General features: G+C 43.7%; 1 protein-coding gene across 13 annotated transcripts in view; it reads right to left on the reverse strand.

Moving 5' to 3' along the window:
• The window catches only part of TANC1 (tetratricopeptide repeat, ankyrin repeat and coiled-coil containing 1), a 230,335-nt gene that overhangs the window by 174,315 nt on the left and 28,452 nt on the right, over positions 1 to 27,568 (reverse strand). The window contains exon 1 of one of the 13 annotated variants that reach the window (XM_045066601.1): positions 9,064 to 9,132. The exons of the other annotated variants lie outside the window; for them this stretch is intronic. The gene's annotated coding sequence lies outside the window, so the exon portion shown is untranslated. Of the gene's footprint in view, positions 1 to 9,063; positions 9,133 to 27,568 lie in introns of those variants that run through there. 13 annotated transcript variants of the gene reach the window in all.

Consider the following 27,568-nt stretch of genomic DNA (forward strand, 5'->3'; position numbering starts at 1 on the left):
CTTGGCTGTATGAACTGGTTAAACTAGTTAGAAGAGCTCAAAAATAATTCCCCCAGACATCTGCTCAGGCTAAGAGTTTGTTTTTAAGTCCAGTCCACATACAAATATTTTTCAAGAAGTTATACACTATCTCCATTTGAGGAGTTTTAAGAAAAGATAGCAGGGACTCCCTCCCCAACCCCGAAGTTCTAGTTCAGCACACCTGGGGTGGGGGTTGGGGGAGTCCAAGTATTCTAATTTTTAAAGCTTCACCTTGGATTTTGCTGTGTACTCCCCAGCCACGCTCCTGCTGAGAAGCTTTACCTTTCCGCAGGATCCCGCAAAGTTTTAGGGGAAATGTGACCATTGTGTTCTTTATGACAAGCAACATGGGGCAGGAGGGGTCAGGGCAGAACCTGAAGTCCTGCCAGCAAGCCACACAGGACATATGGCAGAGTTCACCTGCATGTTACCTGCACGTTTCAAGAATTAACAGTGGTTTGGAAGCAGCTTTAACCTGGACTCCCATCTCCTAAGGGGACCTCTTCCAACACCCACAGAGAAGGAATATAGGGCAGTTTTCAGAGCCCTCAGTCAACCAGTCTGTCCTGGACCTCCTGGGGATGCCTGCTCCGTGGCCTCAACTGTGAGCAGCTGAACATAAATAACTAACAGTCCTCCAAGCTGTGCTCACTTAAGATGGAATTGGAAGACCCAGTTCTCAGCGAACTCTCTTCTCAAAGGAAAGAGGGAATATTTGAGTCCTGCTAACTGCCACACCTTAGAGATAGGGAATGCAACCAACAATGTGAACAGAACAAAAGTTTTACCCATCAGGAGCCTCCAGGCTTACCCAAACCCCTGAAGTAGGGATTTTTGTTTGAAAATTCACATATAAAACTGCAGCACCGGAAAACCATAGTACAGGAGTTTAACAGGTTTCCTAAAGTTTCTGAAGGGAAGGGAAAAGACACAACTCAGAATAAGTTAATAGGACTTCTGTGTTTGCAAACTGTCAATAGTAAGGTATTAAGCTAGTCACACAACATGTATTATATCCTCTCAGTGCGGTACTGTGCTATGAACCATACAGAGACCAAATCTGGATATGGGCACCAAAAAATGGAAAGGGGAAAGAAAACCATATTGAAGCATCCCTATTAATAAGAGTGTTTTAACACAGTAATTAAGACACGATTTTTTTTTTTAATTCTTAAATTTCTTTGACTAAAATCCCAATTTACTTTCAAAGCCCTCAAAATTTTCAGAGAATAACTCATCTTGGAAAGCAGGGTCTCTCCGTGGGTCCCACCCACCATGCCTCATCCCAGACTCCACGTGCTGGCCACAGGGAGAGGCGGTCTCACTCGGGGGTGAGGGGGGCACCCAGAAAGCTCCCCTGGACAAGCTGACCACAGAAAGCTAGAGAGAGAACTGGACAAAGGAAATCCTGTGGGCACACTCCCCTAGGAGACAAGAAGCACAGAGTTTATAAAAGCAGCTACCACCTCCCGGAAACTCCGGACAAAGCCATGATGGAAAGGAAAGAGACGTCAGCACATAACATACTCTTAACAGAAGGGAAAGCAAGGTGACCGGCTGGCAAAAGCAAGAAAATTCATTCTTTCTTCTGATGCCCTCCATCTGAGCTGACAGGAGACACTTACTGAAAGCCTCCCGTCAGGAGCAGGGTACTGAAGTATTTGTTTACTTCTTCTATCTCAGGTTTTCCCTTTAAGTGATGCTAATAGGTCTGCAGCCCAGGACACAAAGAAATGTTTCAAAGGTTTGAGATAAGGGGCCAAGAACCTCCCTAAAACAGGCCGGGTACTGAAGTTCCCACATTCCCTGCCCCAGTCCTCACGGGTCCCAGCTCTCTACAGAGCTCACTCTTTCTGAACACACTGCCCAGTTTCACACCTCTGCTCTCCTGTTCCCTCATCCTGAAGCACCTCTCTCCCACTCTGGAAATTAGTCACCCTCCTAGCACAGCTCCAATATCCCCCTGCATGCTCTGCCCCCCTCCCCCACAGAGTTACACCAGTCCTTCTTCTCAGGGACCTGAGCTCTAGCATCTGCTTCCTTCTGCCTCTACCTCCCCTGCTACCAATTTCTCTAAGGCTTGTCTGAACTACCACCCCTACCCTGACCTCCTGCCCTTGTCACATGAAGAGGCAGGTGCCCAGTACATGCTTGTTGAATGAAGGACTCCAAAAGCAGGTTCCCATGACTGACTCGGCCTACTTGCCAGGGAAATGTTCTTCTGCAAGGGTGCGACCCATGCCCAAGCAGACCAGCCGTCAGGTCCAGTCCACATCAATGCCCTCACAGCACTGCTGCTGGGCTTCCCTGCCAAAAAGGACAGAATCGTGTATAGTCACGTTTAGGCCCACAAAACCATCTTGGCAGGGCAGCGGAGCCTAATAGGTTCGTGCACGCAAAGGCTGGGTGGAGGCCTTCTCTCCCCTTTAAGTCTGTTTAATGAGAAGCTCTAGGAGACATGCCCCCCTTCCCCACCAGGACTTCAAAGATGAGAACTGAACATAGAAGCCTTTCTCGGGGAGCAAACCGAGGACGGGTTCAAGTCTTGCCCCACTGCAGAGACAGCAGAGATCCTGCTGGAGCAGAATGCGGAGGAGAAACCGACATGGACCCGGTGATAACCTTGGGTCAAACATTTCCTCAAAAATGGCCTCATCTTGAATTCAGCGATAGCCTACAAATGCTGCCGAGGCCTCCAGGCCCCAGTCGCCAAGCTCAAGCGTAACACTGGAGCTTCACTGAGAGACAGCACCACCTGGTGAAAGCCGTGGCTCTGGTGTCCCAGGGCGGCCCTATTATTCGCTCATAAAAGGGATCACCTGCCTCCTTACAGAAGGTTCTGGCAGCCAGGGAGTGGCTCCATCTCACAGCTGCCGCAAGCTCTTCAGCCAGCCTCGTTTCTTAAAGCAGAAAAGGCAGCCTTCTCATTTGTCCCAGCCACACCTACACACAAGTACTCAAAGAATACCCATCAACAGCCCACAATACACCAGCTGTCAGGCAGACCCTCTGCCCAGAGGACCCACCGATGTGCGGGCACCATCAAAATTACATCTGCAACAGGTTATGCACACACATATTTTCGCTCTAGCCCCTTCTCCACCTAGAGGAACCCATCTGTTACACCACTTCTGTAAGGACAAGGGGAAAGGTCCCTTCTGAGTCCCAGACTACAAAGGCACCACTATAAATTACAGAGTCACAGAGGTCCCAAGGGGAGGCGGCTTCCTGCAAGAAGAGAGACTGTCCCTACAGCCTGTTTTTGTGGTGATGAGATCACAGAGTTTAAATTCTGTATTTGGTCCTACATGGGTTTTAAGGGTCATCCATATTCAGTAATTACAGAAAGGGGAAAAAAGCAGGTCAAGGAGACCAGAGGAACTCTGAGTGGTGTTTGAGAAGTTACTTAGAACTGCAGTGAGATCACTCACCCCAACTCAGAAACTATGCCTTCAGAATCAATGTTAGGTGAGAAAAAAGGACAACTTTCTTTTTACTTGCTTTTCAGTATTCCTCCATTCGAAGGGCTCCAATCACTTTCAATGTATAACCCAAAATTTGGGCCCAAGAAAGTTCTGAAAAACTAGCATTATGCCACAAAATATTCTCCTGTAAAATTCAAAAGACAAAAAAGTGTACTTATTGGAAGAATTTTTATGGAACGTAAAACACAGGTGTTTAGAGACCAGATGAATGATAACCCCCAATTGCCAATCAGGATCTCTTAATTTGCAGATCTAATTTTTAATTGGCACCTGAAAAAAAAATACCTTAAAATGCTTTTGAGAATTATTAGGGTTTACTTCCTGGCCATCACTCTCTTTCAAGGATGAACAAAGAGACTCCCAAGGTGTTTATCCAATCGAAGTAAGTATTCGTCAAAAAGAATTTTTATTATCCCTCAGGTTATCTCCCTAAACCCTAGCAATGGGCCTCCTCAGACCACAAAACCAATTACTGTGCATGTTCGTGGACCAAAGCCTGTGACCCCTGGTTCCGCATGTGACAGTCCACATCCTCTCCTTGCACAGAGTTCTGCAGCCTCAACATTGCTTCACTAGGAATGAGGCCCAGAGAGGGGACGAAGGTCACATGAGAGTTCACGGAGGTGCAGGTCACAGTCAACTGTCAGAGTGGAAAACAATACCACAGAAATGCTAACAAGAGGAAAGGAATGTTCTCGTTTTGTTTCATTTTGAATGCTGGTGCTTAATAGAAAGCAGGCTTAAATAAAGATGGAAGGTAGGGAGAAGCAGAACCTCAGGGACTCCGCATGCCCTGGGGACAGGAGTAGTAAAAGGCATTATTTTAAAATATTTATTTTCTGGAATATTATGCAGCCAACAAAAAACCCCCGGAAATCTTGCCATTTGCAATGAAGTGTCTGGAATTAGAGGGTATTATACGCTAAGTGAAATACGTCAATCAGAGAAAGACAATTACCGTATGGTCTCTCTGATATGAGGAATTTGAGAAACCAGGCAGAGGATCATAGGGGAAGGGAGGGAGAAATGAAACAAGACGAAACCACTCTCAATCTCAGGAAACAAACTGAGGGTTGCTGGAGGGGAAGGGGGAGAGGAATAGGGAGGCTGGGTGCTGGACACTGGGGAGGGTATGTGTTGTGGGGAGAGCTGTGAATTGTGTAAGACTGATGAATCACAGACCTGTACCCCTGAAACAAATAACATCTTCCATGTTAATAAAAATATATATATACAATATAAAGTACCTATTTTCATTTCAAATCCTGCAGCTTCCATTTTCCTTGAAACGCAGGCACTGCTTGTGTCATTACATCCCATACCAAGGTGGCTTTCAATCCTAACCGCCGGATCAGAATCTCCGGGCGAGCTTTAAAAATTCTGATGCCAAGAAAAATGAAAACAGAATCTCTGGGGATGAGGCTCAAATGCTGAGCCTTTATAAAGCTGATCAGCTGATCTTAAGGTATAGCCGGGCCTAGAACCACGGGGGGGGGGGGGGGGGGGGGGGCTATCCCGGGGCAGTTTTCTTTTTACCTGACTGGTTGGGGGCAGCAGGAAATATTTATGCCTTAAAAAGGAGGGTGGAAGGACAAACAAAGGGACCAGGGACAGAGCTGGGGGAAGCTGAAGTGCATAATAATTTGCAGGTGGTGTGCACTGGAGTGGGTGCAAGGCGTGGCCTGCAGGGCACACTCCCTCAAGGAGAAGACAGGAGTGGCACAGCCTGGGCCGTTCCTGGAGTTAAGCCCTGGAGGGCAAGAGGGAACAATTCAAAGCTCATCTGTAAAGAACATTCCCATGTCAAGTGTTTGCTGTGTAAGAAGTGATTAAAATATGGTTTTCATATGGGAAGAATCTACTGAACCGTATTTACCCCATGATTTCTCCCGGTTATTCCAGTAACAGTATTAACAGGGTTATTGTTTGGCTTTGTTTTGTTTTTTTTTTTAACTGACGATCCGCATTTCCTTGCTCACCAAATCTAACAAAGCACATAATCATTAAAGGAAAACTTCCTAGAGTTACAGCACCCAAAAACCACAGCTTCCCTAGGCCTAAAACCCAGCTGGCTCAAACAAGGGCTGACCCCGGACGTGATTGTAATTTAGCATCGTCATGCTCTCCAGTACAGTGACTGGCTGAGGAGGACACGGACATTTGGGTAAAGGATGAGGACTACGGGAAGGCCGTCTCCAGTTGAGCAGTTAATTCTATTCTCCCTTCCCTGGTCCTTAATTCTTAGGCTACCTGCTCTACACGTCCTTCTGAAACAGTGACAAAAATCAGGCAGCCGAGCTCGGATGCCTCCTTCCCAATTTCTGTCTCTCATGGGAAAATTAATCGGCTTTGCCTAATCCATCCTTCGTCAGTGTTTCCCAAAGTCTGTCCTGCAGGCCACAGGAGCAGAATGAGGTCATCCCTGGACACCACCTCGGACCGCATGAGAAGAGGACCACACTACCCTGAGTAGAGCCCGAGGGCCTGCACTTTAATCAGCCACACAGACACAACAGTCAGCAAGCCAGTCACAAACCCTCACGCACTCCCCCTTTGAAATGGGTTCACCAGATGTGCTGCTAAGCGTCTCCAGAGCTTCTGCCACTTGCCCGCTGGGGTTACATGTTCCCAGGGAAGCTGGTCTCTCCAGCATCACTGCAAGAGCACTTTCTCAAATACCGCTTGGCCCCCAGCACGGTTGGCTCAAGGTTCCCGACTCAGTCCCTTTGCTCTGAACGCACACCCAGAGCAAAACTTCTCCAGCACTTCCACTTGGGATTCCGGGTCTGTTAGTTCTCTCTCCCAACTACATGCTAAGCTTCTTAAAGGCAGGCTCCACATCGTGCCTCTGTATCTTCCACACGGCTCCAATGCATCTTGGTTTCGAGAATAGTGCCTAACTGACCGAACCCTCGCCTCAGCCCTGAGTTTTTCTTCCTTTACCTTATTCTCATTGTCCCTGAACAAACATTCATGCTCTTCTTGCCAGGACAAAATCGCTCAGGCATGGGTGGGAGAAGAGAATTACACACTAGTGGGGACAAGAGGGGAGGGGACAGAGTCCTAAGCTAAAAGCAGCTAGGAACCAAAATTTAGTCTTTCCAGCTGCCAACATCTGCAATCCTTCAGACAGCTCAAAACACACACAGCTAGAAGAGAACTAGCCAGCCTCTCCCCACCTCTGTCCAACACCTCTTTCGTAGGCCCTCCCTGAGAGCTCTTCTAGATAGGATTCTAACAGGAGGGAAATATTTGGTTTCCCAGGCCACTGCAAATTAAGAGGGTGGTGGGTAACTGCTAAATTAAGGTACAATGACAGCCCTGAGAAAGTATGACTGACAGGGACAATTTATAAAATCCCAAACAGTAGATTTCAGGTTGTTATGGTTTAAATAGACTTTCAATCCCCAAAAGTGTCCAAGGACACCAAAACAAAGCATTTCAAAACAGCGTGGCCCTGAAGGATTATCCTGGCACTAAGAGAAGGTTATTTTCACTTTCTGTAGGTCTCCAAGCCACTCTATCCCAGAGGGAAGATGCCCACATGGCCAACCTCAGTCCTCAGGACCCAGGTGTTCTCAAAAATAGGAAAAGATGCTCTATCCAGCTGCAGAGTGCTGGCTCTTGGTGGTCTCCAACACTACTGAACCCTGGGACAGACTTTCAAAGGCAGGTACAGCACTGCCATTCTGATCGGGAAGCTTCCGTCTGCCTACTCCCATCCTCGCCACACACTGGCACTTCTCATCATCTCCATTTTCTTGTGGTGCTTATAGTTAACATCCTTACCAGATTTAAACTTCCTTGAGCAGAGGGATACCATGCATGGACACCATGTCCCCAACCTCTCTGCAACTCACAGCTGATGCCTGCTTGCCCTCCCCCAGTTCCCTTTGTCTAGAAGCCCAGATGGTCTTAAGGAAGGAGGGATTTTTTAAAATTAACATATAATGTATTATTTGCCCCAGGCATACAGGTCTATGAATCATCAGGTTTACACATTTCACAGCACTCACTACAGCACATACCCTCCCCAATGTCCATAACCCAACCACCCTCTCCCTACCCCTAACCTCCAACAACCCTCAGTTTGTTTCCTGAGATTAAGAATCTCTTAGGGTTTGTCACCCTCCCAAGCCCATCTTGTTTCATTTTTAAGGAAACAGGGATTTAAATAAGTGTGTTTTAAAATAGCTCAAGCATTTCTTTTTTCCTTTTTTTAAATTTCTAATGCCAGTATAGTTAACATAAGCCCAAGCTTTTCTATAGTCTTTAAAGATGATGATCTTCCTGCTTTCGTAAGGAGTTAAAAAATAAAAGTTTAAATATTAGGATTCTATAGTCAATGGGGCAAGCTTGGTTTAGCTTGGAAACTAATCTATATCGGACATAGAGACAAGGAATAAATTCTGCATCATTGCATGTACCTATCTGAACCACAAAGGTTAGGGTGAGCTTTTCCTCATCTAAGAGCAATCTAACCTCCAACAACTTCAATCATTTATCTATTCAGAAACTGATTATTGGGTAACTTCATATTTTTTGTCTTGGTAAGTAGTAGCATTCAAAAGTACTGCCTTGCTTTGGGATTAGTAAAGAGAGTAGTTTAATGCATTTAAGTGGCAGTTCATAATAAAAGGTCATGGTTTACACTTCCTTCAAGGGATTTTTTTTTTTTTAATCTAAACTGAGTTAAAAACTAAATCTATTTCCAGATTCACAAAAGCAATTCTGACTTTTGTTTCAAGCTCATTGTTGAATGTGTCTCAGACCCACTCATTTTACAAACAGGCTACAATGACCTACCGGGGTACGGGAAACCTCTCTATTTTAAGAGGGTGGAAGTCAAGGTTGTCGGGACATCCAGGCCTGGCCTGCTGTTTTCAGCTTCTACAGCCCTTCCTTCCCACAGCTGAGGCCTCTTGACCCTTGCCCCACCCCGCTGCTTTGGCTCAATCCAGAGGGAATTTCTAGAATAGAGATTTAAACAGTTAGGGCCAAGTTGCTTTTGCTGCTTAACCGGCCCTGACCCAGTGTCTAGTGACTCGACTTCTTTCTTCTGCTTTCCACAGGCCTCACTCACCCTCACTTGGTTCTGATAACCTGCAAGTCTCTGGAGGCTGAGGCCCTTCCTTGCCCTTGGCAATCCTCCAAGGAACCAGAGGTCTTTTCTAGACCCACAGGGAACACGGATGCCCCGGTCAGGCTGCTGTGCTGTGCTGGGCCATTCCAAACCACCATGTGCCAGGCCACTAGCACTGAAGACGCCTGTTCTTTCCTCCTGGCACACTAGACTTCCTCCCAGCTGCAAACAGTAGGTCTGTTGCCCTGCTACATGTCTCCCAGCCCTGGGCAGGGAGTTCCAGGCCCAAACGGGGCCTTAATAGGAAATGACTCAGATCACAAAAAGCAGAGGGTCCCCAGGCCAGAACACAAATAAGTCACAAGATCTTAACCTATCAGAAATGCAAATCCCAGCAACAAAACATCAACAAAGCAAGAGAAAATAGGACTTGTCTGTTCTGTGAGAAAAATGCCCCCCCACCCCCACACTGACCGTGGATACGCTGACACCACTGCAGCTTCCTTCAGGAGTTCGAAGGTGAAACCTGAGGAAAATCGGAGAAATGGCTATAACTGTGTCTTCCCTGGGTGGAGGGGAGTGAATTTCTTACAAACCACTCCAAAGCTAACACCTATAGCTACTGAAATTACAAATATAAAAACGAGGTAAGTCTTCTCTCCAAAGAAATCAAGTCATGTTCTAAAACCCTGTTAACAAAGCTAAATTTATGTGTACATTTTTAAATCAACATTTAAAAAAAAATTAGACAACATTAAAAACTCTAGTTGGCTCAACTGTATCCCAATTCAAAAATAACATGAAAAACTGTAACCTTCATTTTCTGGTCAAAGCTTATTTTTGCAACACCTATCATTTACTACAGAATTCTAGCATTTTCTGCTTTCCACCGCTATTTTATAGAAAGACATTTCCCCCTTGGCTTCATATCTTTGCTTTTTGATCTTGTTAACAATCCAGAAAATTCCAACCTTGCAATTTTTTTCAGTCCTGGGAAGGAATAACACACAGTGATTTAAAAACCAAAAGCAGTGTTAACACTTCCTCAGTGACACAGCTGCTGTGAATGACCAGCAAATAAAAGCTTGGTTTGCTTTTTCCCTTTTGGAAAATGATGACTTTGCCTCAAAATAATTCTCAAAGTTCCTGAACACATGGTCAAAAACAGGCATCAGGAAAGCAAGAAGCACTAACTACCTATGATCACATACAGCGAAATACATGAACAAGAGGGTCTTTCTGATGACTGTGGATAGGAACGGACCCATTCTCTATGCCATGAATTACAAAGAGCACAGGTTCTGTATTACTAACCTAAATCGATATATCAGGCCTATGATCCAGCAACCCCAATTCTGGCTATATTAATCCAAAAGAACTGAAATCAGGTTCCCAAAGAGAGCTTTGTACTTCCATGTTCATCGAGGCATTATTGACAATAGCCAAGCCTACAAGCAAACTAAATGTCAGATGAATGGATAAAGAAACTGTAGTACACACACACACACACACACACACACACACGGAATAGCATCCAGCCTTAAACTAGGAAGTAACTCTGTCACGTGCTAAGACATGGATGAACCTTGAGGACTATGCTGAGTGAAATTAGACAGTCACAGAAGGTCAAATACTGTATGATTCCAACTCATGAGGTATCTAAAGGAGTCAAACTCAGAGGCAGAAAGTAGAATGGCTGGTTGCCAGGAGCTGAGGGAAGGGGAAATAGGAAAATGTTGTTCATCGGGTATAAAGTTTCAGTCGTGCAAGATGAAAAGGTTCTAGACATCGGCTGTACAAGCTTGTGCCTATAGTTAAAAATACTGTATACTTACAAATTTGTTAAGAGGTGGATCTCATGTTATGTACCTGTGTGATCAACCACAGTTTAAAAGGAGGAGGAGGGGAAGGGGAGGGAGAGAGGAGGAGGGGGAGGAGAAGAAACCAGAATTCAGATGATGCTGGCTTCAAATTTCCCATCCCTTCCGCTTCGTACTGCCTACAAGCAAGAGGAGTATGTATGATAGAGGCGAGCACAGAATTCAATGCTAGAGCGCAGGGTAGGGAGAAGAGAGGGGACAGGGAGCCAAAGAAGCCTGAAGCAGTTGAGGAAAGCATCAAAATGGAGGGTGACTCAGCTCCACCCCTGAAGGAGTAAGCTGAGCCTGTGGCGCCTCCAACAAGCCTGGCATGTGAGTATGGACACGGAACTGGTCCAAGCCAAGAAGGCATGCTAGGAAAGAGACTTCAACGGCTGTGGGGGCCAAATTATGTAGAACAAACTCCACACTTTCAACCCATGAATTACTCACCAACAGCTAGAAACTGAAGCAAAACCGAAGGAACTGGTCTGGGTATCCTAAACCATTTATAATCTACCCCTCAGAGTTTCAAATGTTTTCCAAATCCTGGAATAGATCTTGCAATGTGACAAGTAAGTAATATAAAAAATTGTAAGGCACAGCTCTCCATCAAGGCTAATCTGAATTAAAACAATCAAAAGTAGGACCAAACAAAGTGTATAACATTTCTAAAGAAAGGAATAAAAATACGGTATGAGAGTAATGCCCCATTTATCCAACATCCCTGAAAAATTAGGTATGCTAATTAAATGAATCTTTTAGATAATAAAACGGCTCCCTTTAAGTATAAAACCTGTGTTAAGGGGCACCTGGGTGGCTCAGTCAGTTAAGCCTCTGCCTTCAGCTCAGGTCATGATCCCAGGGTCCTGGGATTGACCCAGACATCGGGCTCCAGTCTCAGTGGGAAGCCTGCTTCTCCCTCCCCCTCTGCCCCTCTCCCCTGCTGGTGCACATGCACACTCGCTCTCAAATAAATAAATAAAATCTTTTTAAAATAAATAAATAAATAAACCTGTGTTAACAGGGGACATCTGCATATAGACTGGTGTGGGACAGATACTTTGGAATTATCTCTATTTTGCTGTGTGATAATGGCATGGGGGATCCTTCTTAGAGATACATAGTGAACTCTTTGCAAGGAAAATTACATAGTGTCTGGAATTTGCTTTAAATTGCTCTAACCACATAAAAATCAGTGAAGGGTTAGTAAAACAAGATTGGCAAATCTTGTTTTGTCAGTATTTGTGAAGCTGGTTGATTGGTACATAGCAGTTCATTATATTCTCACTACTTGTATGTTTTTTACAATATCCATAATAACTTTAAAAACCCCCGGATGACCCATTTGGAATGAAATCGTCTCTAACATTTACAATCCAGATTCCAGCTACCCTATTAGCATACACGCATCTCTCTCAACCTGGAATATCGTTTTGTTTTGTTTTTTTTTAAGATTTTATTTATTTGTTTGACAGAGAGAGATCACAAGTAGGCAGAGAGGCAGGCAGAGAAAGAGGAAGGGAAGCAGGCTCCCTGCCAAGCAGAGAGCCTAATGCGGGGCTCAGTTCCAGGACCCTGAGATCATGACCTGAGCCGAAGGCAGAGGCTTAACCCACTGAGCCACGAAGGCGCCCACAACCTGGAATATCTTTTTACTTCACCTAGACAACTCCCATTTACTCCCCAAGTCTCTACCACATTGTGTTCACTCCAAAGTGGAGGTCTTCATTTTCCCTCTGCTCCCACTATATATCCCATTCATCTCTACTCTGTACCCCTTATTATGCTGTCTTGTATTTGCATACAAAACCATCTGCCCCCTTGGAGCGCCTGGGTGGATCAGTGGGTTAATCCTCTGCCTTCCACTCAGGTCATGATCTCAGAGTCCTGGGATCAAGCCCCACATCGGAGTCTCTGCTCAGTAGGGAGCCTGCTTCCCTCTCTCTCTGCCTGCCTCTCTGCCTACTTGTGATCTCTCCCTCTGTCAAATAAATAAATAAAATCTTTAAAAACAAAAACAAAAACCGTCTGCCCTCTTAAATTTTAAGTAAGGAACCCTATTAATTTGTCATCATATGCCCAGAGCCTGGCACAGAGTACACAACAAGTAAGTATTTGGGAATCTAACAAAGCCTAACCTGGAGTCATCACAAAAACCCAGTTACTATCCTGCCAAGGGATCTTAGAAAGGCCTGTCAGGCTGCACAGCATGTTTTCTTTCCAAGCCGATGTCCTTATACAGTCAAGCATGCCTCCAACTTCCATACTGTCATTTCTATGGGTAGAATCCCCAAATACACATTAGTGCTCACAATTCAAATGGCCTCCAGCTAAAAGAGCTCTGGGCAACACTTAGGAGACAGGTGTGTATAAACACACATGATCTATTTATTATGGACTACTCAGAGGGCTGTTCTGTTTAATTCCAAAAGTGCTACTGTGTTCAGAACAACTACATTGCCAAGGGATACATAACTGTCCCTGTACATTACCTACATCTCCTGCCTGAGGAGATCACTAAAAGCACCAGCAGAGAGAGGGTGGCATTCTGGCCACTCCCCTGACAAGCACTGTCACCTTGAGGGTGGTGTGCCCCCCCCCCACCAGCAAACTCCAAATCTCAATGATCCAGGAAAGAACAGAACTCCAAAGGCTGTTGTGAGCAAGTAAAATCATGTACGCCCAAGATTTTCAAAACTATTTTATGTAGCAGAACTCTTTTCTTGTACAATGCCAAAAAAGACATTGATCTACTAATTTCCATAGGAAAAATTTTCAGTTTAGGTTTTAAGGTTTTTAAAATGAGAGTCCCCTTTCCTATCTTCAGACTTTGACTTAAGGCCTGTATCACATACTCTAGCCCTTAATTATATGTCACTCCATATTTTTTAACCCTTCTCTTGCACATGGACAATATGGTAACTAGAAAAGACAGAACTCTAAAGTCACAGTAATCTAGATTCTCATACTGGCTTGTCAATACTTTACATACACTATTTTTTTTAACTTTAGAGCAATATTCTTTGGGGTGTGTGTGGGAAACATTAAATTTGAAAATAACATTTAAGTTCAGCAATTCCTTTGGGTTTAATTTCAGTTGTATTTTGTTCAATTTAAATAAAATTAAATTTATTGTCTTATTTTAAATGTGTGCAGGAAAGCTCTGAATGATAAAATCACTTTTCTGCATTTTTTTTATTTGTTCCAGAAGCATAGATTACTTTTGTCATTGGGAAAATAACCTAAAAAAGGGGGGGGGGCGGCCTTAATAATTTTCAGTTGAGTGAGAGAAGCATCCAGGAGACCTGCCCTCTAGTTTCAAATGTAAACTTGAAAACCATGGACACCTACCAAGCGCGCGGGGGGGCGGGGGAGGGGGGGTGGGGTGGGAGGATCAAATATTAGATGACCGTGATGATTACTCTATGTTTCATATGTAAATTATCCTTTTTAAGTTAACAATTCTCCTTATATTCTCATTTATAGTATTATCTCTTAGATGATCAGATATTTTAGTTTAGGATCCCATGCTAATTAGGTAAGGAGTTGGGTATCTTAGCCTCCAGTAACTTCAGACTCCAAGCATCTCACAAAAGCTCAAAAGATGATCTAAAACCACACCTGTACTTGAAAACCACTTCAAACACTGTAGTGATGATCCACAGCTCAGAAGCTGTTCATGTGAGTGATAACACATTATTATACTTTAACTTAACAAGCCCCGTTTTCCCACGGATGATGGAAAGATCAGCAGCACTATGGTACCTAGAAAAAGACCATGGGACCAGAGGTCAGGGAAAATGAGAAAAACTGGCTACACTACTCAACAGATGTGTGTGTCCAAGAGAGTGATGTCTATACCACCCAACAGAGGTAAATGTCCAAGAGGGTTATGTCTATACCATTCAACAGAGGTGAATGTCCTACAGGGCTATGTCTATACCACTCAACGGATGTGTGTGCCCAAGAGGGTTCTGGCTGTACCACACGACAGATATATGACCTTGAACTAGGCTCTTAAATTTGTTGGCCCTGACCAGCTTCATATACAAAGTCAGCCAATTGGATTAGATGTGTTGAAGTGCTTCCAATTCTAAAATTCAGTCTAGATCCAAATTCTTAAATGACTGAATGAAAAGAAATAGATGTGAACAGTCCTTACCACATGGGCTAGCATGCAGCAAGCACGTCACAAATGCTAGCAGCTGTTATTAGAATAAGGTGGCTTAGGTTTATATGTGTTAATATAATACATGGCATGTATCTGAATTTCTTTGGTGGGCTTTTCTAAAAACACACACATGCACGCACACACACGCACACTTTAAAGTCCTATTTTAATCAGCGTTGTTAAGCCAAAAAAGTCCTTCATAAATTATGAAACTCTGCATGAAAGGACATGGACGTCTCGAGATCAACTGGCTTTGTTTTGTTTTACGTGAGACCCTCTTGCAGCAGCAGGAAGAACTCACGAGTGCTGTGAAGACTCCGCACACGTTTACGGAACATTGCTGCCCGAAACATCAGCAAGGCCTGCCTCTGGGTCCAAACAAGGGCAAGTGATGGGAGTGTCAGGGTAACAAACTGTAACAACTTTTACCTGCTTGGGTAGGTAAAAGGTTATTGGGAGACCTCCAGAGCAGAGGTCTCTTAACTAACCGGTGACAGAAATTCTGTCTGGCCCTCATGCTTTGTTTTTGCTTTTAATGGAGTTAGGTAGCCAAGACTCCGAATTAGCGAAGTCATACAGAAAGAAGGAGTTCTAGCTTCTCTTGGAAATTTGGAAGTGCCGGCAGTATTGAGCCACATTTCCACTCAGCAGCACTCCACCCCTGCTGCTCCCTTAGTCAACCCCAGCACCGGGGTTGAGGACCGGACGCCATTCACCGCCCCACACTCTGTCGCTGGCTCAGGCTTCCACTGGCCTTTGTCCATGCCACTGGCACACAACCAAGTTCAGGCTCTCGTGCAGAGACCACTGAGCTGGCATCTCCGCTCAGCCACACACTAGCCATGTTATTATCTTAGACAAATAATCCATCTTTGTTTCCCTCGACCCAACTGCAACATGGAGAGTATCCCCGTCTCAGGGCTGGTGTGAGAGGGGATGTGCTGTTACCTGCAAAGTGCTTAGAGCTGTTTTATTTATAAAGCAACTGCTTTATATATATGAGATGTTACTACCGTCTGGCCCCCGGAGGCACAGGAGTTTTGAACTTCTGTCCTAGAGCTTTAATATCCTAATGTTCTCTACCACATTATTTTATGATCAAAAAGAAAATGGCATATGGTGAAAGCTAGTCGGATAGAACTTAAGAGTTACCAGACGTTAAAAAAAAAAATTACCAGACCTGCCAGACACAAAGGACAAATACATAACTGTGCTTAGATGAGATACTCAGAATGGGCAAAGTCGTAGAGACAGAGAAAGCAGACTCTCTCTGAGAGGCGCACCAGGGAGGTGGGAATGGGGGCTTACTGTTTAATGTCGCAGTAATTTTAGAGTTTCTCTTGGGGATGATGAAAATTTCTGGAGGTGGGATGTGGTAATGACTGTGCAACAATCTGAATGTTCTTGACACATGGTTAAAGTGTACATTTTGCCATATATATTTTAGCACACCTTTTTTTTAACTAATTATTAGAGGGGCATCTGGCTGGCTCAGCTGGTGGTGCACGTGACTCTTGATCTTGGGGTTGTGAGTTTGAGCCCCACACCGGGTGTAGAGATTACTTAAAAATAAAATCTTAAAAAAGATGAATTATTAGAGCCTACATAATTCAGTCTGCCACTATTTGCTAGAATTAAATTGTTAATGATCTCAGAGACCCCAAATGTACTGTAAGTTCATGTTCTCAAAAGCCAGATACTGTATTTCTCATAATAGCTGAGGAAGAAGAGTATTAACTATTTTAACAGCTATGCTGCACAAGAGTGGGCTTTCTCTCCATTTGGTGGCCTGGTGGGAATGCATCTGCAGCAAATACAGTATGAGGCCAGTGGGATAGACTTTTAATACCTGCCTACAGCAGTCAGGCTGTTCTTCCTTCATTATAAAATGCTCCACACAGATGCCTCTGTCTCTCTCTTCCCTCAACAAATATACAGAATGGGAGGCTTCCTGCCAAGCACTATGTAACTGGCTGCCTTTGAACTATGGGATGCTGGGGCAACAGTGACAAGAGGTTTTGATCTCCATTCAAAACACATACACACACACACACACACACACACACACACACGAGTCTTGCCAGGCTATAAATCAACATGCACAAGACCATGTCCCAAACCATTTCAATCAGGGTCTTATTTTAAAATTTCAACATGCTGACATCTGTCCTTCATTTTTTAAAAAAAGTACGTAAAATATAAGCAAACTTAAAACTCCTTTGAAACTTGTATTTAACCTGCGTGCACACAGTACAACATGTATCTGTAGTCTCTTCCAACTCAGAACCACTGCAAATAGTTACTTCCTGACATTTACAGAGCCGTTTCCTACTAATTTACAATCCCGAGTCAGACAAAGTGGACCTGGCTCTAAGAAGAAACTGCACTACACTTGCAAATTTCTTAAATAAACCGGTATTTTTTTTGGCACAAAGTTTATTTGGTAGGAACGATCCCTTTAAATATTACTGAAAATTCAAAGCCATAGGATATATTTTATCTTTTAGATATTATATTCTGAGTACCAACCCAAACTTGGGATGGGAGAACTACCTGGTGCCTTGATTTTTACTGACACCTGGTAGCTAGGAGACCCATCACCCAGGGAGCTGCATATCCTATATATAAACCCACAAATGCTGACAGTCATTTTCTCCTGCAGACAGAAAAAGTGTTCCTAAAAAAGAAAAGATCACAAAGTGCACATATATTGGTTTATAGCTCTTAAATCAATGTGTACATCAAATCACAAGAATTTTTATATTCCAGAGATCAAAGGGGGAGAAGATTAATGTTTTTAAAAACAGTAAAAAACAGCTTCAAGCAAAACTGTTGTGGCTTAAGAAATGACTTCTGTCTGTAAATCAGCATGTCAGGGAATCAAAAGGATAGCAATTGGCATTTCTAAGAGTAAAAAATTCGGCATTCCCTGTCCAGGCTGTATATATAAACCAAACAACAAATATTTATTAAACAAGGTTGAGAAAGTTGCTAAATTCGGAGACAAAAGAATGGGACCCCAGAGGGTGCGCCTGGGTGGCTCAGCGGGTTAAGGCCTCTGCCTTCAGCTCAGGTCATGATCCCAGGGTCTTGGGATCAAGCCCCACATCGGGCTCTCTGCTCGGCAGGGAGCCTGTTTCCTCCTCTCTCTCTGCCTGTCTCTCTGCCTACTTGTGATTTCTGTCTGTCAAATAAATAAAATAAAATCTTTATAAAAAAAAAAAAAAAAAAAGAATGGGACCCCAGATATACTGCTGTTATGAACTGAATTGTGTCCCTCCAAAATCCACTATACCTAACTCCCAGTACATCAGAAGGTGAGTTTATTTGGACATGGGGTTTTTATACAGAAGAAATCAAGTTAAAATGAGATCATCAGGGTGGACCCTACAATATGACTGGTGCCCTTTTAAAAAAGGATAAATTCGGACAGATACCAAGATGCCAGAGGAAAGATGACATGAAGGCACAGAGAGAAGAGGGTCATTCAAAGCCAAAGAGAGAACTGGGAACAGAACCTCTCTCACAGGCTCGGAAGGGGCCAACACTACTGACACCTTGATCTTGGACCTCCAGGCTTCAGAACTGTGAGACAACACATTTCTGCTGTATAAGCCTCCCAATTGTGGGACTTGTTACAGCAGCCTTCACAAACCAATATAGCTAATCCAGACTAATACAGCTACCAACCGTGTGGCTTAAGACTCAACCAAAGCCAGTCATCAGGGGCCTCTCCTATCAAGTGAACTCAAGACAAGACCCATGCGAGTATCTTGCAAATCTACAAATGGCTATGTAGCTAGTCGGCACTGGGTCAGGCACAGTGGGTTACAGAAGAAATCTAAAACTCTCTCTACCCTCTCCTCCCAAGATATTACCATCTAACTGGCACTTGTATAATTATATAATGCACTGCAAATTGACCAGATGGCTATAAATCAAGGCTAAGAACATATTTTTAAAAAATCAAATTCTTTACTTATCAGCCAACAACCAAAAAAACAGAGCCAATTTTTAGGACAGGATTTTTTCCCAGGACAAATGGCAAGTGTGTTATAAAAACTCCCATGTTCTGTGAGGTTTGGGCACATTGGGATGTGTTATCATCTGTCTCACCCCCTTGGGACACAATCTTACTGCAGGAATATGACGTAACTGTCCTGCTTTGTCCTCCAAACAGAATACAATATGCCTTCAATATGTCAGCCTGTTTCATCTCCCTAAATACATAATTGATTTTCAACATTTTATGCTCCAGTTACTGCCCAAAGCAGACTGGGATAAGTTCACATGTCAAATGGTCCTTCCTTTAAAGTACAAAAGGAGTGAGCGCAACAATTAACGAACGGTCATTAATTTTTGTGGGAGGAGTCGTTTGGTTACCAACTCTCCAGCTTCTTGCTCACTCACATATATATCCCTCAAGTATCAGAAAAGATACAGAACTTACACAACCTGGTAAAAAACAGAGCCATATATACCATGAGAAATGACCAAAAAAAAAAAAAAAAGAGAGAGAGAGAGAGAAAGGAATTTTCTTTATTTAGAACACTGAAAGACTAGCTACTTACATTCCCAATAGAAGCAGAATTAGGACCAATGTCAAACAAAAATTAAAAGCTTAACTTCCCTTAAGAAAAAAAAAAGTAGAACTATATATTTAGGTCATTTTATTTTTAACCACAGCCTTCTGAATGACCTGAATATCCCAACATCCACTCTAAGTGACAAGTTTTAGAATTCGTATGAATAATTTAGTTGAGCAAATTTGTTTTACTTGTTGAATAAAAATGCTACTTAAGAAAATGACAAGCCAGTTGCCCACAGTATTTTTCAGTCTGAGTATCTTCCATTACTCTTAGGGGGAAAAAAAGTGTATGATGGGAGAGAACAAACTTAAAAACTGGGTCTCTCGCAAAAAAAGAAATAAATAAAAAATGACAGGATCTCTTGCATAGCAGAGACTTCAACAGCCATGTGGATAAGGGCGGGTTTTGTTTACCTGAATTGTTCAACCTATTCACCATCTCCCAAAAAGACTAGAAGCGCCAAGGTATTTTAAAGTTCCAAAGGCATGCATCTGAGTTCAGTTTCTGAAAGACACTGCTACTAGCACAATGACCGGGATTAGAGCATGGAGTGAACAATACACAACATGATAGTTTAATTTGACTCCTGCTAAGATGGAAACCAGAGGTGCTGGGCCCCAGCAACTACACAGGTAAAGGCTCTTTTTGTTTTGCTTTGAAATCCAATTTCACTTTTACAAAAGTCAGGATCTCAAGTAGAAGAGAACAATTTGTCCCAAACTCCAGAACGTTGTTGACTTTGGAAAACAGAACAGCATTTAATATGGGGAGGGTGGCAGGGGAGGCAGGGGAACAGGTGGAGGGAGTGGATACCTAGTTCCTGTTTCCCTTCACAGGGAGAGCAGACCTCCAAGCCATCATCTGGGTCTCCCCACTGGCCCCCTCACTCACCCCCTCCTAAATGCCCTAGTGACTTATCTAGTCCTTGGGGTTTGGAAACAGACACTAGGGATGGGGACCCAGCCCCTCCCCACTTCCTCTCCTTGGGTGCCAAGCTACTCTCTTAAAGCACACAATCAAAACAGACAGAGGGGAGGGAAAACAAAACAAAACAAAACAAAACTACCACACAATTAAGTCTTCTTAAAATGCTGACTATAAGGGTGCAGGCCTCCGGGTCGGGAGCCTCAATGGTCCAGCACAACCTGTGAGCCACCGGGCAAGCCTGCCTGCCGTGGGATTCAGAGTTAGAAAGCTCACTGTTGACACATACGTATGTCCTATTCCCATTCCCCAGTATCAGTAAAAACAGTGCAGTCTGAATTCCCAATGTCTTCTTTCCCCTGTCTCTCTGTCAGAACTGGTTCAGAACTCAGACTGACCGGAAAAACTAGGGTGTCACTCCCCCAAATCCGAACAATCCAAAAAATGAGTTTTTCCACTTCTAGGGGTAGAATCTGAGATCTTGCTATCTTTTAAAAAGTCTGTTTTACTTCCAAGTAACCGAGGAGAGAAGAGAACAACCCCAATACCCCAAACGCTGACTTTTTTTCTCATTTCATTCAAAAACTTATGATGAATCACTGTTACTATTATTACCACCATTTCCCTCCGTACTCCAGCTCAGCCACTTATTAGTGGGAGCTAATAAGAGTGACCTTGTCCACGTGACTCACAACCATTTGTAAAATGGGAACAGTGATGTCACCAGCTTACGGGGAGGATGTAGAATAAAGAAACGATGAGGATTAAAGGAACTTTTGTACGCAAAGCACCAGGAATATACGCAGTAGTGTTAAATAAATGTCACCTCTCACCCTCGTCTACTCAAAAGGGACACACAATGATCTCTTCTACTGGAGATCATTTCTCTCTAGGAGATTATTCCAATAAACCGCTCTTTTATTTTGAGAGGAGGAACTTGAGACCAAAGTGAACAAGTGATGTACTAAAGGTCACTCGGAAAAAAATTCCAAAGTTTTTCATTCATTTCCACAAACACTTAGTTCTGAATGTTATCCCCTTCCCACATCCTTGAAATAGGGTTTGGCAGATTATAATCTATACACAAGAGCCACACATTCCTATGAATTCCTTCACCGTCCGAACAATGGGTTTATGGGCACCCCTGCCATAGGACAGGCCCTCCCAGGCGCTCCCAAGGCTTCTCATTCAGAGAGGAAGGGCTCGGTTACACTCCTCTAGTGAGTAATGTTTCTGGAATCGACATAACTTTTCCTTGATTCACTCCTTTAGTGAGGCCACTTTTCTCAAGGAATTTTTGCAAGAAAAGTGACCTCACTAAATCCTTATTTTATCAACCCCAAATCCTTATTTTATCAGTCTCCAATTCTATTCGTAGCACTGCTAAGTATTTGCCAACTATCACGGTTTCTCAAATTCCCCATTAAGCCATAAACACATCAACCAATAATTTATGAGTGGCTAAGCCTTTTTTATGTAACATTAAGAACAGCAATAGTCACGTTCTTACTAGTCACGTTCTAAAATACTCTATCATTTTTAAAAACTTCTCCAGAGCCGAATGCTGCCAAAGACCAGGTACGTTTAGAAGAAGTTCTCAAGGGAAAAGAAGGTACCCATCAATGGCCCATATCTGCTTTTTCCTCTGGTTCCTTAATATCCGGCTCACCTATTCCCAGAAGAGGCTTTTTACCTCTCTTGTTGTGGAATGTCTCTCCCAAAAATATTACAGTAGTTCCCAGTACAATAGCACCAAGTATTGTATTTGTGGATGATGAATAAAATGCATCACGGAAATGCTGTCACATTGTACTTTCCATTCAGTACTAAGTACACAGCTTTGTGCATTTGCAAATGAAAATGACGCTTTGAGCAATCTTTCATTTACTTCCCTGGTCTGCTTATAGTTGTTCAAGAAACAAACAATTTGAATTCTGTATCCGTCTGCAATTCCCCACTTGTCAAAGTAGATCCACCCAGTCCAAGGCATCAGCAGAAAACTAGATGATCAGTCTGTCCCAACCATCATCCCAAATAAATTCATATTCATTACCACTGGTTGGTGTGAGGCATTTACCAATGGTGCCAGGCTGAAGACTTCTACCACAGAATGCCACCTACTACAGCACTCTCCCCAGATGCTCTACTTACTGAGCCAACTAAGTGAGCCTCACTCAGGTCTACTTTTAAGTTTGTTGACTTGATAGTCTCCCTTTCCTGTGATCTTTTAAATCGGGAAACAGGTAAGGTATTTGACAATCTTAGAAAATATTAAATTGTGGGAAACTAAGACTAATTCACCGGCAGGTATTTCATAAGGACAACAGTAAGTGCCCGACTCCCCCCTCTACTCCTGGCTTTGCAGAGACCTCAATGGCCCACTCCTAGGGCCACAGTCTTCACCTCCTCCTCACCCCTTTCTCCATCCAGCCTCTTGCCAAGGTCAGGTCTGGTGATTTCATCTTACTGCCACTTTCTCATTTCCAAACTTAACTTCCTTACTACTCCATTCAGGTCTATCCCTTTCAAACAGTTCAAATACCTTTCAAATTTGAGAGCAATTTTGCAAACCTTAGTGTATGCACCATATTTTTTTCCCCTCTAACTCAGCAAGGCTGGCATAATCAGTCACGAGGAAGTGATGGGACCATTCTAATGGGAACACTCTAATCCTTGGGAGTTTGGTTTATGACCACCTTACCAACATTTTCAAGCAGATGGCCAGGCACAGCTTTCTGGTTCACTCCGCGAAACATCCTACACTCAATCTGCCTGACAGTTTACCTCTCTGTCAATTTCTCATCCACACGCCACTCCATCTAGCAGACCTTCCTTCAAAAAATACTATGTGCTTTCTCTTCTGGATTACTTTCAGTCTTTCTAAACCAGATCAAAAGTGGAAGGTGCAAGGTGATCTCCTAGATGTAAAAAGAAAACATCAGAGTGTCTAATCATGTTTACTTGTCTGATTCTTTTATTTTATTTTTGTATTTTTTTTAAAGATTTTATTTATTCATTTCAGGAGAGAGAGAGCACAAAGGGGGGAGAAGGGCAGAGATAGAAGCAGGCTCCCAGCCGAGCAGGGAGCCCAATGCAGGGCTCGATCCCAGGATCTCAGGGTCATGACCCGAGCCAAAGGCAGATGCTTTACCCACTGAACCACCCAGGCACCCCTATTTTTGTTTGTTTTATAATGACTATAATTCATAAACATACAAAATATATAAAATGTTACAGGTATGAGCAAAAAGTATTTTACTGATAGGATTCTGTGTCAAAAATGTTTAGACTACCAGGTCAAACAATAACACATTCTTCTAATAAACCTTTCCTGGTGCTGTATGGACTATTCCTACCAAACTACTGTATTCTAGTTGTTTGGCTAAGAAAATATTTTGTATTCATGCAGTGTAACATAATATTCTTATTACTAAAATTAGACCTCACTCTTGGCTTTCCTGTAATATCTCTGAATTATATTTTCTCACCCAACTCTACCTTTTTTTTTTTTTTTTTAAGTAGCCTTCGTACTCAACATGGGGGCTTGAATTCATGACCTTGAGATCAATAATCATATGCTCTACTGACTGAGACAGCTAGGTGACCCTCAGGTCTACTTTTAAGATAAAATTTAAAAAATTTTTTTCGTTGTTTTACTTCAAAATTAAAACTAAGTGAAAAATCAAACATCCTTTAAAAGATAAATGAGACTTAAGGCAAATTTTCAAACACATACAGCTCTTATCAAGGTATAGGCAGTGTTCCAAGTTCTTATTTAATCTTCATAACATTATTATAATTATAAAATTATATGATTAGGTTTATTTTTAATAAAACTAATTATAAAAATTAGTTTTTAATAGATAAACTTTTGTAAAACTCAAGACCTCTCTGTAACCACAGTAAATCCTATTTTCAATCAAGAGGTTCTGAAGAGAAACCTTTATTCTCTGTGCCTTCCACTTTCTGTACCTATTGTCAAGGTATCCCAGTTATTAATGGTGTGGCCTCAGGCAGGGAACTTAACCTCTCCGTGCCTCAGAATCCTTATCTGTGCTAAATTCATTCGCTGGAGCGCCTCCTCTATGCTGGGCACTATTTTTGGCTGGGGGATATAGCCTGAACAAAAGACAAGATCCTGTTTTCAGAGAGACTTTCAGATAATACCCAGAAGGCACTTGGCCCAGAAAACAACCACTCATTATGTCAGCCATTGTTATTTCCCAAACTGAGGGCTACCTTCGTTATTGTTATTTTAGTGCTCATTTTCACTCTAAGGTAAATCCCACTCGCCTTCCTCTATCTGGCCCCCAAGTGTTTCTTAGCCAGAGAAAAAGGACAGAAAAAGGGACAGTTAAATGATTGATCAGAATCTGGCACCAGCAGGTACACAAACTCCTTCCCTTGCAAAGCTTCCTTATAAAGCTCTATAGATCCAGCCAGCTACTGGGGGTAAAACGTATCACAGGCAGGAACAAGGTTCTACAAAGGACTTTGGATGGAGAGCATCCCGCTGAGCTCAGATCCTCCCAGAACTTTCCAACAATGCTGATGAAAGTCTGTTTACACCTGGAGGTTACAGCCCTCGTGAGGCCGCATCTCTGACAGCTGCAAGATCCGACTGCAGTGCAACTTAATCCCTTCTGATGCCGGCTTCCAGGCTGCCCTTGCAGGACCTGTCATGAGAACAGCTCTTTATTTATTCAAAATTATTATATAAGCCCAGGCCACACTCTCCAAAGTCCCCACTGTTACACAGAAAGCAATGCTCAAGGAGCCTGCCTCACAGCACAGAATCTAAAACCACCAGCAGGAGAATGAAAGAGTTCTGCTGAATCCAATGGCAGCACGTGGAGTGACACACTAACAGCTCTCAGCAGAGCACCTCCCTTACAAACAGCTTGGATCACCTCACAACCACCTCGCTGAACCCAAAGATCTGAGCTAGGCTGCTCTCTGCAGCCCCGGGGTCACCACCGCCCTCAGCCACCACTGAACACAGGATATGCTTTCGGAGGGTCAGGTTACCCTCAAAAACTTCCCGAAGAGCCAGGTGCATCTATTTCCTGATACAAGTATTTCCCACCATCGTGTTAAAAAGAAAGAAAAAAGTTTGGATTTTGCAGGAAAACGTTTGGCTGATCGGCTACCAAGGCACAGAGCTGGCACAGATCTGACCTCCCCTTTAGTATTTGCTCTGTCAGCATGAGAAATACAGCCGAGCCCCCTCACTCCCACCAGCTCATCTCCTCCCAGATTCATCCACTGAAATTCACCATCAGGCTGCTGACTTCGGAGTCAAGAGGCAGTTAGAAAGAAGCTCAGGAGGAAGTTGAGAAAGGAAGTACAGGCTAAGCCCCATCTCTGCACACTGCACCCCTCTGGCCTCTGCTACACAGGTCTGAGAAGAAACTTCTCCCAACAAAACTACAGATGGCAAGACACCTCCCCTCACAGTCTGCCCTTAGGGGTCCCAACAGTCCCAGCCCCCTTCAGAGACCCGGTCAGGGTCCGTTTCGGCTGGCCTTCCCACCAACTCTGTCAGAGCTCATGCCTAATCCAGACACGGAAGGGCAGTCCCTGCGTCCAACGTCTCATGGCCATGGTCCTGCTGCTCCCCACTTCACCCAACCTCATTGCGTCGCCAAGCGTCTTCCTTATCCCACTTCTTCTTCCACCAACAACCCCACCCCTGCCCTCTCCACCACCTCTGCCTCTGGAACTTTCTTTCCATCGTTCAGTTCCCTAAGGGTTAATGGTAGTAAGGGCTTTGGAGTCAGGAGGATCTGGTAGCGCCTAGCCTCTGCCATTTTCTGCATATATGACCTTGGCTGAGTTGCCTAATCTCTTCAAATTTCAGATTCCTCCTCTGCACAACAGAATTTACCTCATTTCTGAAAGTGAGGATTACATAAAAATACACATAGAGCACTTTGCAAAATCCTTAGCAGACACTCAAGTATGTAATAAGTGCCCGCTCTGTACTGAGAAAATCATAAATGGTCACAATTATCATTTCTCTGTTCACCATCTTATTTTGTATTGTGGTAGAACATACTACCAACATAAAACTTACCATTTGGGCCGTTTTTAAGTGTGCACTTCAGTTGTATTAAGTGCATTCACATTGTTGTGCAACGGTCACCATCATTCATCTCTAGAACTTTCTTAGCTTCCCCAACTGAAATTTTGTGTCCATTAAACACTAATCACCCCCCCAATCCCTCTTCCCACCTTTCACGGGGCCTCTCTCTACCAGGAGGCACTGGCTGAACCCACTTCTCTTACAAACGCATGTAAAAAAATTCACCCTCCTTTGAGTTTGTCCCCCCCTCTGAGACTCACAACCCACAGTCATCCCACTCTCCACCCCAATTCTCAGCTGTCACTTATCTGTTTTTGGTAACTTCTCAGACACTAGAAAAAGGAAGGGGGGACTTGATTTACAATTTTCTCTTCCGCCAAAGGTCAGCTCCTAAAGGAAGGAGAGCTTAGGGATTTGGGGGTAGGGGAAGGACACCCTGGGTTAGAATTCCATCATCTATTAATTGTGTGACCTTAACCAATTACCAATTTTCCCCAGGGCCTCAGTTTCCTATGAATGGGGATAATAACAGGTCTATCATTCACAGAGATGTTGCTGAACAGTTCAAACAACATACAGCAGTTCCTAACACACAGCCCTTAGTCACTGACCTGAGTTACCATCACTGTTACTGCACTTGGGCTTCTAATCCTTGGCTCCTGACTCTCGTCAGCCATTCCCAGGACCACACTTCAGAGTCAGAGAGCACAATTCAGCGCTCCAGCATGAAGACCAAATCTCCTATCCTTCCAGTTCTCACGCGCCCTCACTCCCAGGGTACTTGCTCTTCGCTGCCCTGGAGTGTGTCCCCTTTGTCATTTCTTAACAGCGTGGACCACATCATTGATCATCCGACTCACCCCACAACCCCCTTGCCACCACCCTCCATTCTCTGCAACGCTCTCCTTTTGCTTACACCCAGGGGAATCAACACCACAACCCATTTCCCCATGCCTAAACGCTAAGCCCGAAATCCCCAAAGAGAAGCCACTCTACGCGCGCAAGGATGCCACTGCACTTGAATGTCTTGGACCCAGAAAGACGCCCAGTGCCCTTTTTTTTTAAGGTCCCCTCCCAGTCTCCTTAACAACTATCTCAAACGTATGCTTCTCCTCAACCCTGCTCTAAGAAATGCCCTTCCTTCCCACTTCACCCAGAAAACCAAAGCTGGCAGACTTGACAGGCTAACACCCCAACTTCCTGCCCCTGACCTTACCCACCAGCATCCTTCCCTGGCTTTTCTTTTTGCTTCTTTTCCAAAGTGACCTTTACATGGGTCTCTCCTGAACATCCCACTGCGCTCCATGTTCCTCCACTTTGTTCCCACACAAAGGTTTACCTTCCAAGT

Source organism: Mustela putorius, unplaced genomic scaffold (genome assembly GCF_011764305.1).
Source record: "Mustela putorius furo isolate JIRA1106 unplaced genomic scaffold, ASM1176430v1.1 tig00003869_pilon_pilon_pilon, whole genome shotgun sequence".
Taxonomy (NCBI): domain Eukaryota; kingdom Metazoa; phylum Chordata; class Mammalia; order Carnivora; family Mustelidae; genus Mustela; species Mustela putorius.